The following is a 13,546-nucleotide window of genomic DNA, read 5'->3' on the forward strand; positions in this document are numbered from 1 at the left end:
GCTCAGCTGCGTCACCTGCACGATATCATCGGCACCTGCAAACTGGTGTTGGAAGTATCTGTGAGTCACGGGGACTCAGCAATCTCACACCCTCGCGATCAAGACTATTTAAGCTTATAGGTAAGGGTAAAAGGTATGAGGTGGAGCTGCAGCAAGCGACTAGCATATATGGTGGCTAACATACGCAAATGAGAGCGAGAAGAGAAGGCAAAGCGCGATCGAGAAACTATGATCAAGAAGTGATCCTAGAACAACCTACGTCAAACATAACTCCAACACCGTGTTCACTTCCCGGACCCCGCCGAGAAGAGACCATCACGGTTACACACGCGGTTGATGTATTTTAATTAAGATCAACTTCAGGTTTTCTACAACCGGACAATAACAAATTCCCATCTGCCCATAACCACGGGCACGACTTTTGAAAGTTCAAATCCCTGCAGGGGTGTCCCAACTTAGCCCATCACAAGCTCTCACGGTCAACGAAGGATATTCCTTCTAGCGGGAAGACCCAATCAGACTCGAAATCCCGGTTACAAGACATTTCGACAATGGTAAAACAAGACCAGCAAAGCCACCCGAATGTGCCGACAAATCCCGATAGGAGCTGCACATATCTTGTTCTCAGGGCACACCGGATTGTCCAAACTTCCGGTAGGCCAGCCCAGAGTTGCCCCTGGTGGCCACCGGCGGCTGACAAGTTGGACCAACACTCAGAGGAGCACTGGCCCGGGGGTTTAAATAGAGATGACCCTTGGGCAGGCCTACCCAAGGGAAAAAAGGCTAGGTGGCAAATGGTAAAACTAATGTTGGGCCTTGCTGGAGGAGTTTTATTCAAGGCGAACTGTCAAGGGGTTCCCATTATACCCAACCGCATAAGGAACGCAAAATCCGGGAACATAACACCGATATGACGGAAACTAGGGCGGCAAGAGTGGAACAAAACACCAGGCATAAGGCCGAGCCTTCCACCCTTTACCAAGTGTATAGATGCATTAATTAGATAAGAGATATTGTGATATCCCAACAAGTAAACATGTTCCAACAAGGAACAACATCTCCATGTTCCAACAAGGAACAAACTTCAATCTTCACCTGCAACTAACAACGCTATAAGAGGGGCTGAGCAAAACGGTAACATAGCCAAACAACGGTTTGCTAGGACAAGGTGGGTTAGAGGCTTGGTTCAACAATATGGGAGGCATGACAAGCAAGTGGTAGGTATCGCAGCATAGGCATAGCAAAAGAGCGAGCAACTAGCAAGCAAAGATAGAAGTGATTTCGAGGGTATGATCATCTTGTCTGAAATCCCGCAAGGAAGAAGAACGAGTCCATGAAGAAGATAAACGGACGTAGTCGAACGGTTCCTCACAAACGCGACGTTATCGGAACCAACCCGAAGAAGCAACACCGGAAAGAAGCACACAACATAGTCAACAACCACTACAACAACATGGCATGATGCACAACAAGTATGATGCATGTCCGGTTTAAAGAAGCATGGCATGGCAAAGTGCACAAAGAATCCTACAAATTAAATGGAGCTCAATATGCATCGGGATGCATATTGACAAAACACCACATGCCTTACTTAGTTCTCTCTCGTTTATGTACCCAACAAGGTTAAATGTTGTTAGCATGGAAGAAGGTGAAGCATGATGAAACTATCTAATCTAGGCAAGTTTAAATGAGGCCGGAAGCAACGAACAACAATTCCGGTAAATCCCCATATGCATATATTAGGTTTGGTACTGTTCTGCCCTAAACACAAGTTAAACATGCAAAGTGATGCCACCATGTTAAACTAGGCATTTTTCTACCCCATTTACATGTAAAGTTTATTAAAATCGGAGTTACGGTTATTTAGTTATGAAATAAATCATTTTAGCAAGTTATTTAAGCAAATCTAAACAAACAACATTTTAAACATTTTAAACATAGATGAGAACAGCATATTACGAAACTAGATGAAAATCTAAGCATTTTACATATATTACATGCTTTATTATGATGCATGGATATTTAGATATGAGCAAAGCAAATTAATGGCATTTCAGTAAATATGCATGCACTAGAAAATGCTGAAATCACAGAGCAGAAAAAAACACATACGCGGGCCAGAAGCATTACAGTGCAGCGGCCCAAGAGTGAATGAGGCCCAAGAGGATTTGGGGTCCCGCGGATGACTGTGGGAGCAAAATATAAAAGGAAACAGGGGCAAAAATTGGGATGCCTGGGAATTGAACCCAGCACCTCACAGTTGAAAACAGAGCACGCCGACCAGCTCGCCTAGAAGATGTCTGTGATGGATACTGGACTTGACATGACATGAACGAAAACAAAGCTTGATCTGGTAAGGCAAAAATTGATGGCAAAGAATGTGCCCGTGGGGATTTGATCCCTGGTCGCCTGGGTGGTTAAGGGGAAGACTAACCAGTTGGGCTAGTGCCTGTGTTGTGTGCTCTAGGAGGTGGTTTGCTTTATAGGAAAGGAACAGAAGTGGCGAGCTTCAGCCATGGCTATGCCGAGAAAGCTCACGGCAGCGGCGAGCGAACGCGGCGCCGATCTCGGCTGCTAGGCATCAGCGGGTGTGCGGAAAATGGTGTGCGTGCGGATGAACCAAGCGACGGCTGCTGCGGGCATGCGCATAATGCTACGGGTACTGCAAACCGAGGACGAGCAGGAGCTTGTCTCGGTCATGGAGAATACTACGACCGGGTCCGTGCGGTTGGTGCTGTGCGGCTGCTGCGCTAGGATTGTGTGCGAGCGCGGACAGAGAGGGTCGAGCGCTTGCGGGGGTGTGCAGGAGAATCCGTACGTGGGTGCAGCAAGGGCGGCAGCGTGCAAAAGTTCAGAGATCACGGCCATGGTTGCTGGATGGAACAGAGACATTGCAAGGACGGGGCGTGGGGCTTGCTTGAGCTCGCGAGCATGTGCTGTGGAGGTGCTGATGCGTGTGCGACAGAGGATCCAGAGAGGGGGTGAAGCGCGAGGAACCGCGGCGTCTACTGAAACTACACAACAAAATTCAGAGCTCATTGGAGCACCGAGAACATGAAGATGGCATGGATCCAGTGACGACCCCAGCGATCTAATCGCGATGGAAAAGAGCAGTGTTGGAGTTGGGTATACCTAGTATACCTGTGACATGAGGATGCGGCCGGGTACGCAGAAATCGACGGAGAGGAGGCGAGGAACTCCGGTGGACTTGCTGTCCGTGAAGAAGACAAAGTAGGGGATGAAGAGGACGTCGGGGAAGGCGTCCTCGGGCTCGGATCGGCGTCAGAACGGACTCGGGGAAGCGCTGCGGTGCTCGGGGTCGATGGAAGGGAGGCCGGCGATGCTCCTACTCCGGTGATGAGCTCTTGCTTGGACCGGCCATGGTGGCTGCAGGGAGAAGATGGAGCAGGGAGGAGCTGCCCTCCTGGTCGGCGGCGGCAGAGGAAAACTAGAGGGAGAAGGGGAAACCCTAGGGTGTGGCTGCTGGCTTAAAAGAAGGGGGAGAAGATGGCGCGACCTCGGCGTCTGTGAAGCTCACGGCGCGAGAGCGAGCGCTCTGTCTCTGGAACAGATACGGCGACGCAACGGGGCAGGTGGCCGTGAACAGAGTTGGGCCAGGTGGGTTGCGCTGGAGCTTCTGCTAGGCTTGGTTGGGCTGTGGGTGAGGGAAAAGGCACAAGTGGCTGCACTGGGAGGGCTTTCCCTTTTCTTATTAATTCTGTAAATTTGTAATTCGCAGCTGAAGAAAAGGAAAAGGCCAGGGAGGTAGGAGATTAATTTGAAAGAAGTAACAATATTTTTGTACTTCTGGAATTATGCAGGATTAGAATAAATTGACTTGGCAATTTTTAGAGGTAGAAAAAATAATCCAAGTTTGGATTAATTCAAACTTGAGTCATTTTTTATCCCAACCAAATCAAACCCAAAACATCTGAAACTTGACAGAGAGGTTGCTGGCAAGGTGTAAGATTATCAGGAAATAAATGAACATTTACGGAGGAGGGAAAAAGCCACTTGACCTAAAAGACAAAGTTTGAAAAATATGAAGAAGTGGATAGGTTGTGCACTTGGGGGAAAATGCTGATGGAAAAGATCAAGATGGATAGCACACCAACAATACATCAACATGAAGAATGCAACCCACATGATGATCATGATAGAATGCAATAAAATGACACAAGGCATATTAAATATCATACGGAAAGCAAGATTACTATGGAAACAACATGGATGGCACAATGCAATATAACAAATGATGAACATGATGCAAGAAGAAAAAAAATATGACAATGACATTCATCATGATCATGGCATAAACACATCGGAAAGAAATATGCAAAACAATAATGATAATGCAACAAACACAATAGACACACGACAACAACTAAAATAAATAGAAGGCATCTAGAGCATCGGTCTTGGGGCGTCACAACACTCCACCACTACGAGAGGATCTCGTCCCGAGATCTAGGATGGCACCGGATGGACAACGGAAGAGGAAGAGGAGAGGCAAATCTAAGTTGCTTCTTTGACAAACGAGTGAAATCACGAACCTTGAAAAGGTTGAGCAACTTCGAGAAAAGAATACAACGGAGATGAACAAAGTTGGAAACACTCCGTTGTAAAAGAGGAACAAGGCACATTACGAGAACTTTGGAGGTTGAAAGACAAAAGACAAGGACTGCAATGGACAAGAAGTACATGCAAGCACTCCGGTAGAACGAGATGCACAAGGAACGATAAGGATCAATTATGACAACACTCCGGTTGGAAAAAAAGGTAAAGAATATGAGCTTGGCAAAACGAAAGCACTTGGGTGAAGACTCCGGCTAGAAGAGGAATGATAGACATAACACTCTCGAATGGAGTTGTTGGTGTTGGGTAACGTAGTAATTTCAAAAAAAAAAAATTACGCACACGCAAGATCATGGTGATGCATAGCAACGAGAGGGGAGAGTGTGATCTACGTACCCTTGTATATCGACAACGAAAGCGTTAGCACAACGTGGTTGATGTAGTCGTACGTCTTCACGGCCTGACCGATCAAGCACCGAAACTACGGCACCTCCGAGTTCTAGCACACGTTCAGCTCGATGACGATCCCCGGACTCCGATCCAGCAAAGTGTCGGGGAAGAGTTCCGTCAGCATGACGGCGTGGTGACGATCTTGATGTACTACCGTCGCAGGGCTTCGCCTAAGCACCGCTACAATATTATCGAGGACTATGGTGGAAGGGGGCACCGCACACGGCTAAGAATATGATCACGTGGATCAACTTGTGTATCTAGGGGTGCCCTCTGCCTTCGTATATAAAGGATCAAAGGGGGGGTGCGGCCGGCCAAGAGAGGGCGCGCCAGGAGGAGTCCTACTCCCTCCGGGAGTAGGATTCCCCCCTTTCCTAGTTGGAATAGGATTCGGGAAGGGGGAAAGAGGAGAGAGAGAAGGAAGGGGGGCGCCGCCCCCCTCTCCTTGTCCTATTCGGACTAGGGGGGAGGGGCGCGTGGCCCAGCCCTGGCCACCTCTCCTCTTCCACTAAGGCCCACTAAGGCCAATATACCTCCCGGGGGGTTCCAGTAACCTCCCGGTACTCCGGTAAAATCCCGATTTCACCCGGAACACTTCCGATATCCAAATATAGGCTTCCAATATATCAATCTTTATGTCTCGACCATTTCGAGACTCCTCGTCATGTCCCCGATTCCATCCGGGACTCCGAACTCCTTCGGTACATCAAAACTGATAAACTCATAATATAACTGTCATCGAAACCTTAAGCGTGCGGACCCTACAGGTTCGAGAACAATGTAGACATGACCGAGACACGTCTCCGGTCAATAACCAATAGCGGAACCTGGATGCTCATATTGGCTCCTACATATTCTACGAAGATCTTTATCGGTCAGACCGCATAACAACATACGTTGTTCCCTTTGTCATCGGTATGTTACTTGCCCGAGATTCAATCGTCGGTATCTTAATACCTAGTTCAATCTCGTTACCGGCAAGTCTCTTTACTCGTTCCGTAATACATCATCTCACAACTAACTCATTAGTTGCAATGCTTGCAAGGCTTATGTGATGTGTATTACCGAGAGGGCCCAGAGATACCTCTCCGACAATCAGAGTGACAAATCCTAATCTCGAAATACGCCATCCCAACATGTACCTTTGGAGACACCCATAGAGCACCTTTATAATCACCCAGTTACGTTGTGACGTTTGGTAGCACACAAAGTGTTCCTCCGGTAAACGGGAGTTGCATAATCTCATAGTCATAGGAACATGTATAAGTCATGAAGAAAGCAATAGCAACATACTAAACGATCGGGTGCTAAGCTAATGGAATGGGTCATGTCAATCAGATCATTCACCTAATGATGTGATCCCGTTAATCAAATAACAACTCTTTGTCCATGGTTAGGAAACATAACCATCTTTGATTAACGAGCTAGTCTAGTAGAGGCATACTAGTGACACTCTGTTTGTCTATGTATTCACACATGTATTGTGTTTCCGGTTAATACAATTCTAGCATGAATAATAAAAATTTATCATGATATAAGGAAATAAATAATAACTTTATTATTGCCTCTAGGGCATATTTCCTTCAGTCTCCCACTTGCACTAGAGTCAATAATCTAGATTATACAGTAATGATTCTAACACCCAAATGATTCTAACACCCATGGAGCCTTGGTGCTGATCATGTTTTGCTCGTGGAAGAGGCTTAGTCAACGGGTCTACTACGTTCAGATCCGTATGTATCTTGCAAATCTCTATGTCTCCCACCTGGACTAGATCCCGGATGGAATTGAAGCGTCTCTTGATGTGCTTGGTTCTCTTGTGAAATCTGGATTCCTTTGCCAAGGCAATTGCACCAGTATTGTCACAAAAGATTTTCATTGGACCCGATGCACTAGGTATGACACCTAGATCGGATATGAACTCCTTCATCCAGACTCCTTCATTTCCTACTTCCGAAGCAGCTATGTATTCTGCTTCACACGTAGATCCCGCCACGACGCTTTGTTTAGAACTGCACCAACTGACAGCTCCACCGTTTAATGTAAATACGTATCCAGTTTGCGATTTAGAATCGTCCGGACCAGTGTCAAAGCTCGCATCGACATAACCATTTATGATTAGCTCTTTGTCACCTCCATAAATGAGAAACATATCCTTAGTCCTTTTCAGGTATTTCAGGATGTTCTTGACCGCTGTCCAGTGATCCACTCCTGGATTACTTTGGTACCTCCCTGCTAGACTTATAGCAAGGCACACATCAGGTCTGGTACACAGCATTGCATACATGATAGAGCCTATGGCTGAAGCATAGGGAACATCTTTCATTTTCTCTCTATCTTCTGCAGTGGTCGGGCATTGAGTATGACTCAACTTCACACCTTGTAACACAGGCAAGAACCCTTTCTTTGCTTGATCCATTTTGAACTTCTTCAAAACTTTGTCAAGGTATGTGCTTTGTGAAAGTCCAATTAAGCATCTTGATCTATCTCTGTAGATCTTAATGCCTAATATGTAAGCAGCTTCACCGAGGTCTTTCATTGAAAAACTCTTATTCAAGTATCCCTTTATGCTATCCAGAAATTCTATATCATTTCCAATTAGTAATATGTCATCCACATATAATATCAGAAATGCTACAGAGCTCCCACTCACTTTCTTGTAAATACAGGCTTGTCCAAAAGTCTGTATAAAACCAAATGCTTTGATCACACTATCAAAGCGTTTATTCCAACTCCGAGAGGCTTGCACCAGTCCATAAATGGATCGCTGGAGCTTGCACACTTTGTTAGCTCCCTTTGGATCGATAAAACCTTCTGGTTGCATCATATACAACTCTTCTTCCAGAAATCCATTCAGGAATGCAGTTTTGACATCCATATGCCAAATTTCATAATCATAAAATGCGGCAATTGCTAACATGATTCGGACAGACTTAAGCATCGCTATGGGTGAGAAGGTCTCATCGTAGTCAATCCCTTGAATTTGCCGAAAACCTTTTGCGACAAGTCGAGCTTTGTAGACAGTAATATTACCGTTAGCGTCCGTCTTCTTCTTGAAGATCCATTTATTCTCAATTGCTTGCCGATCATTGGGCAAGTCAACCAAAGTCCATACTTTGTTCTCATACATGGATCCCATCTCAGATTTCATGGCTTCAAGCCATTTTGTGGAATCTGGGCTCACCATCGCTTCTTCATAGTTCATAGGTTCATCATGATCTAGTAGCATGACTTCCAGAACAGGATTACCGTACCACTCTGGCGCGGATCTCACTCTGGTTGATCTACGAGGTTCAGTAGTATCTTGTTCTGAAGTTTCATGATCATTATCATTAGCTTCCTCACTAATTGGTGTAGGTGTCACAGAAACAGATTTCTGGGATGTACTACTTTCCAATAAGGGAGTAGGTACAGTTACCTCGTCAAGTTCTACTTTCCTCCCACTCACTTCTTTCGAGAGAAACTCCTTCTCCAGAAAGTTTCCGAATTTAGCAACAAAAGTCTTACCTTCGGATCTGTGATAGAAGGTGTATCCAATAGTTTCCTTTGGATATCCTATGAAGACACATTTTTCCGATTTGGGTTCGAGCTTATCAGGTTGAAGCTTTTTCACATAAGCATCGCAGCCCCAAACTTTCAGAAACGACAACTTTGGTTTCTTGCCAAACCACAGTTCATAAGGCGTCGTCTCAACGGATTTTGATGGTGCCCTATTTAACGTGAATGCGTCCGTCTCTAGAGCGTATCCCCAAAACAATAGCGGTAAATCAGTAAGAGACATCATAGATCGTACCATATCTAGTAAAGTACGATTACGACATTCGGACACACCATTACGCTGTGGTGTTCCGGGTGGCGTGAGTTGCGAAACTATTCCACATTGTTTCAAATGTACACCAAACTCGTAACTCAAATATTCTCCTCCACGATCAGATCGTAGGAATTTTATTTTCTTGTTACGATGATTTTCAACTTCACTCTGAAATTCTTTGAACTTTTCAAACATTTCAGACTTGTGTTTCATTAAGTAGATATACCCATATCTGCTTAAGTCATCTGTGAAGGTGAGAAAATAACGATATCCGCCACGAGCCTCAACATTCATCGGACCACATACATCTGTATGTATGATTTCTAACAAATCTGTTGCTCTCTCCATAGTACCGGAGAACGGTGTTTTTGTCATCTTACCCATAAGGCACGGTTCGCAAGTACCAAGTGATTCATAATCAAGTGGTTCCAAAAGCCCATCAGTATGGAGTTTCTTCATGCGCTTTATACCGATATGACCTAAATGGCAGTGCCACAAATAAGTTGCACTATCATTATCAACTCTACATCTTTTGGTTTCAACACTATGAATATGTGTGTCACTACTATCGAGATTTAATAAGAATAGACCACTCTTTAAGGGTGCATGACCATAAAAGATATTACTCATGTAAATAGAACAACCATTATTCTCTGATTTAAATGAATAACCGTCTCGCATCAAACAAGATCCAGATATAATGTTCATGCTTAACGCTGGCACCAAATAACAATTATTTAGGTCTAATATTAATCCCGAAGGTAGATGTAGAGGTAGCGTGCCGACTGCGATCACATCGACTTTGGAACCATTTCCCACGCGCATCGTCACCTCGTCCTAGCCAATCTTCGCTTAATCCGTAGTCCCTGTTTCGAGTTGCAAATATTAGCAACAGAACCAGTATCAAATACCCAGGTGCTACTGCGAGCATTAGTAAGGTACACATCAATAACATGTATATCACATATACCTTTGTTCACCTTGCCATCCTTCTTATCCGCCAAATACTTGAGGCAGTTCCGCTTCCGGTGACCAGTCTGCTTGCAGTAGAAGCACTTAGTTTCAGGCTTAGGTCCAGGTTTGGGTTTCTTCTCTTGAGCAGCAACTTGCTTGCTATTCTTTTTGAAGTTCCCGTTCTTCTTCCCTTTGCCCTTTTTCTTGAAACTAGTGGTCTTTTTGACCATCAACACTTAATGCTCCTTCTTGATTTCTACCTCCGCAGCTTTCAGCATTGCGAAGAGCTCGGGAATAGTCGTATTCATCCCTTGCATATTATAGTTCATCACGAAGCTCTTGTAGCTTGGTGGCGGTGATTGGAGAATTCTGTCAATGACGCAATCATCTGGAAGATTAACTCCCAATTGAATCAAGTGATTATTATACCCAAACATTTTGAGTATATGCACACTGACAGAACTGTTCTCCTCCATCTTGCAGCTATAGAACTTATTGGAGACTTCATATCTCTCAATCCGGGCATTTTCTTGAAATATTAACTTCAACTCCTGGAACATCTCATATGCTCCATGATGTTCAAAACGTCATTGAAGTCCCAATTCTAAGACGTAAAGCATGGCACACTGAACTATCGAGTAGTCATCAGCTTTGCTCTACCAGACGTTCATAACATCTGGTGTTGCTCCAGCAGCAGGCCTGGCACCCAGCGGTGCATCTAGGACGTAATTCTTCTGTGCAGCAATGAGGATAATCCTCAAGTTACGGACCCAGTCCGTGTAATTGCTACCATCATCTTTCAACTTTGCTTTCTCAAGGAACGCATTAAAATTCAACGGAACAACAGCACGGGCCATCTATCTACAATCAAACATGAATAAGCAAGATACTATCAGGTACTAAGTTCATGATAAATTTAGGTTCAATTAATCATATTACTTAAAGAACTCCCACTTAGATAGACATCCCTCTAATCCTCTAAGTGATTACGTGATCCAAATCAACTAAACCATGTCCGATCATCACGTGAGATGGAGTAGCTTCATTGGTGAACATCACTATGTTGATCATATCTACTATATGATTCATGCTCGACCTTTCGGTCTCCGTGTTCTGAGGCCATATCTGTATATGCTTGGCTCGTCAAGTATAACCTGAGTATTCCGCGTGTGCAACTGTTTTGCACCCGTTGTATTTGAACGTAGAGCCTATCACACCCGATCATCACGTGGTGTCTCAGCACGAAGAACTTTCGCAACGGTGCATACTCAGGGAGAACACTTCTTGATAATTAGTGAGAGATCATCTTATAATGCTACCGTCAATCAAAGCAAGATAAGATGCATAAAAGATAAACATCACATGCAATCAATATAAGTGATATGATATGGCCATCATCATCTTGTGCTTGTGATCTCCATCTTCGAAGCACCGTCATGATCACCATCGTCACCCGCGCGACACCTTGATCTCCATCGTAGCATCGTTGTCGTCTCGCCAATCTTATGCTTCCACGACTATCGCTACCGCTTAGTGATAAAGTAAAGCATTACAGCGCGATTGCATTGCATACAATAAAGCGACAACCATATGGATCCTGCCAGTTGCTGATAACTCGGTTACAAAACATGATCATCTCATACAATAAAATTTAGCATCATGTCTTGACCATATCACATCACAACATGCCCTGCAAAAACAAGTCAGACGTCCTCTACTTTGTTGTTGCAAATTTTACGTGGCTGCTACAGGCTTAAGCAAGAACCAATCTTACCTACGCATCAAAACCACAACGATAGTTTGTCAAGTTGGTGCTGATTTAACCTTCGCAAGGACCGGGCGTAGCCACACTCGGTTCAACTAAAGTTGGAGAAACTGTCACCCGCTAGCCACCTGTGTGCAAAGCACGTCGGCAGAACCGGTCTCGCGTAAGCGTACGCGTAATGTCGGTCCGGGCCGCTTCGTCCAACAATACCGCCGAACCAAAGTATGACATGCTGGTAAGCAGTATGACTTATATCGCCCACAACTCACTTGTGTTCTACTCGTGCAAATAACATCAACACATAAAACCTAGGCTCGGATGCCACTGTTGGGTAACATAGTAATTTCAAAAAAATTCCTACGCACACGCAAGATCATGGTGATGCATAGCAACGAGAGGGGAGAGTGTGATATACGTACCCTTGTAGATCGACAACGGAAGCGTTAGCACAACGTGGTTGATGTAGTCGTACGTCTTCACGGCCTGACCGATCAAGCACCGAAACTACGGCACCTCTGAGTTCTAGCACACGTTCAGCTCGATGACGATCCTCGGACTCCGATCCAGCAAAGTGTCGGGGAAGAGTTCCGTCAGCACGACGGCGTGGTGACGATCTTGATGTACTACCGTCGCAGGGCTTCGCCTAAGCACCGCTACAATATTATCGAGGACTATGGTGGAAGGGGGCACCGCACACGGCTAAGAATATGATCACGTGGATCAACTTGTGTCTCTAGGGGTGCCCTCTGCCTCCGTATATAAAGGATCAAAGGGGGGGGTGCGGCCGGCCAGGAGAGGGCGCGCCAGGAGGAGTCCTACTCCCTCCGGGAGTAGAATTCCCCCCCTTTCCTAGTTGGAATAGGATTCGGGAAGGGGGAAAGAGGAGAGAGAGAAGGAAGGGCGGCGCCGCCCCCCTCTCCTTGTCCTATTCGGACTAGGGTGGAAGAGGGCACCGCACACGGCTAAGAATATGATCACGTGGATCAACTTGTGTCTCTAGGGGTGCCCCCTGCCCCCGTATATAAAGGAGCAAGGGGAGGAGGCTGGCCGGCCCTATAGGCGCGCCAAGGAGGAGTCCTCCTCCTAGTAGGAGTAGGACTCCTACTAGGAGGGGGATAGAAGTGGGGAGGGAGAGGGAAAGGGGGGCGCCGCCCCCCTCTCCTAGTCCAATTCGGACCAGGGGGGAGGAGGCGTGCGGCCCACCTTTGGCTGCCCCTCTCTCTTTCCACTAAGGCCCATATGGCCCATTACTTCTCCCCGGGGGGGGGGGGGTTCCGGTAACCCTCCGGCTCTCCGGTTTTCTCCGAAATCACCCGGAACACTTCCGGTGTCCGAATATAGCCGTCCAATATATCAATCTTTATGTCTCGACCATTTCGAGACTCCTCGTCATGTCCGTGATCACATCCGGGACTCCGAACTAACTTCGGTACATCAAAACTCATAAACTCATAATATAACTGTCATCGAAACCTTAAGCGTGCGGACCCTACGGGTTCGAGAACAATGTAGACATGACCGAGACACGTCTCCGGTCAATAACCAATAGCGGAACCTGGATGCTCATATTGGCTCCTACATATTCTACGAAGATCTTTATCGGTCAGACCGCATAACAACATACGTTGTTCCCTTTGTCATCGGTATGTTACTTGCCCGAGATTCGATCGTCGGTATCTTAATACCTAGTTCAATCTCGTTACCGGCAAGTCTCTTTGCTCGTTCCGTAATACATCATCTCACAACTAACTCATTAGTTGCAATGCTTGCAAGGCTTATGTGATGTGTATTACCGAGAGGGCCCAGAGATACCTCTCCGACAATCGGAGTGACAAATCCTAATCTTGAAATACGCCAACCCAACATGTACCTTTGGAGACACCTGTAGAGCACCTTTATAATCACCCAGTTACGTTGTGACGTTTGGTAGCACACAAAGTGTTCCTCCGGTAAACGGGAGTTGCATAATCTCATAGTTATAGGAACATGTA

This window comes from Triticum urartu, chromosome 7A (assembly GCF_056163025.1).
Source record: "Triticum urartu cultivar PI428250 chromosome 7A, HENAU_Tu73, whole genome shotgun sequence".
NCBI lineage: Eukaryota > Viridiplantae > Streptophyta > Magnoliopsida > Poales > Poaceae > Triticum > Triticum urartu.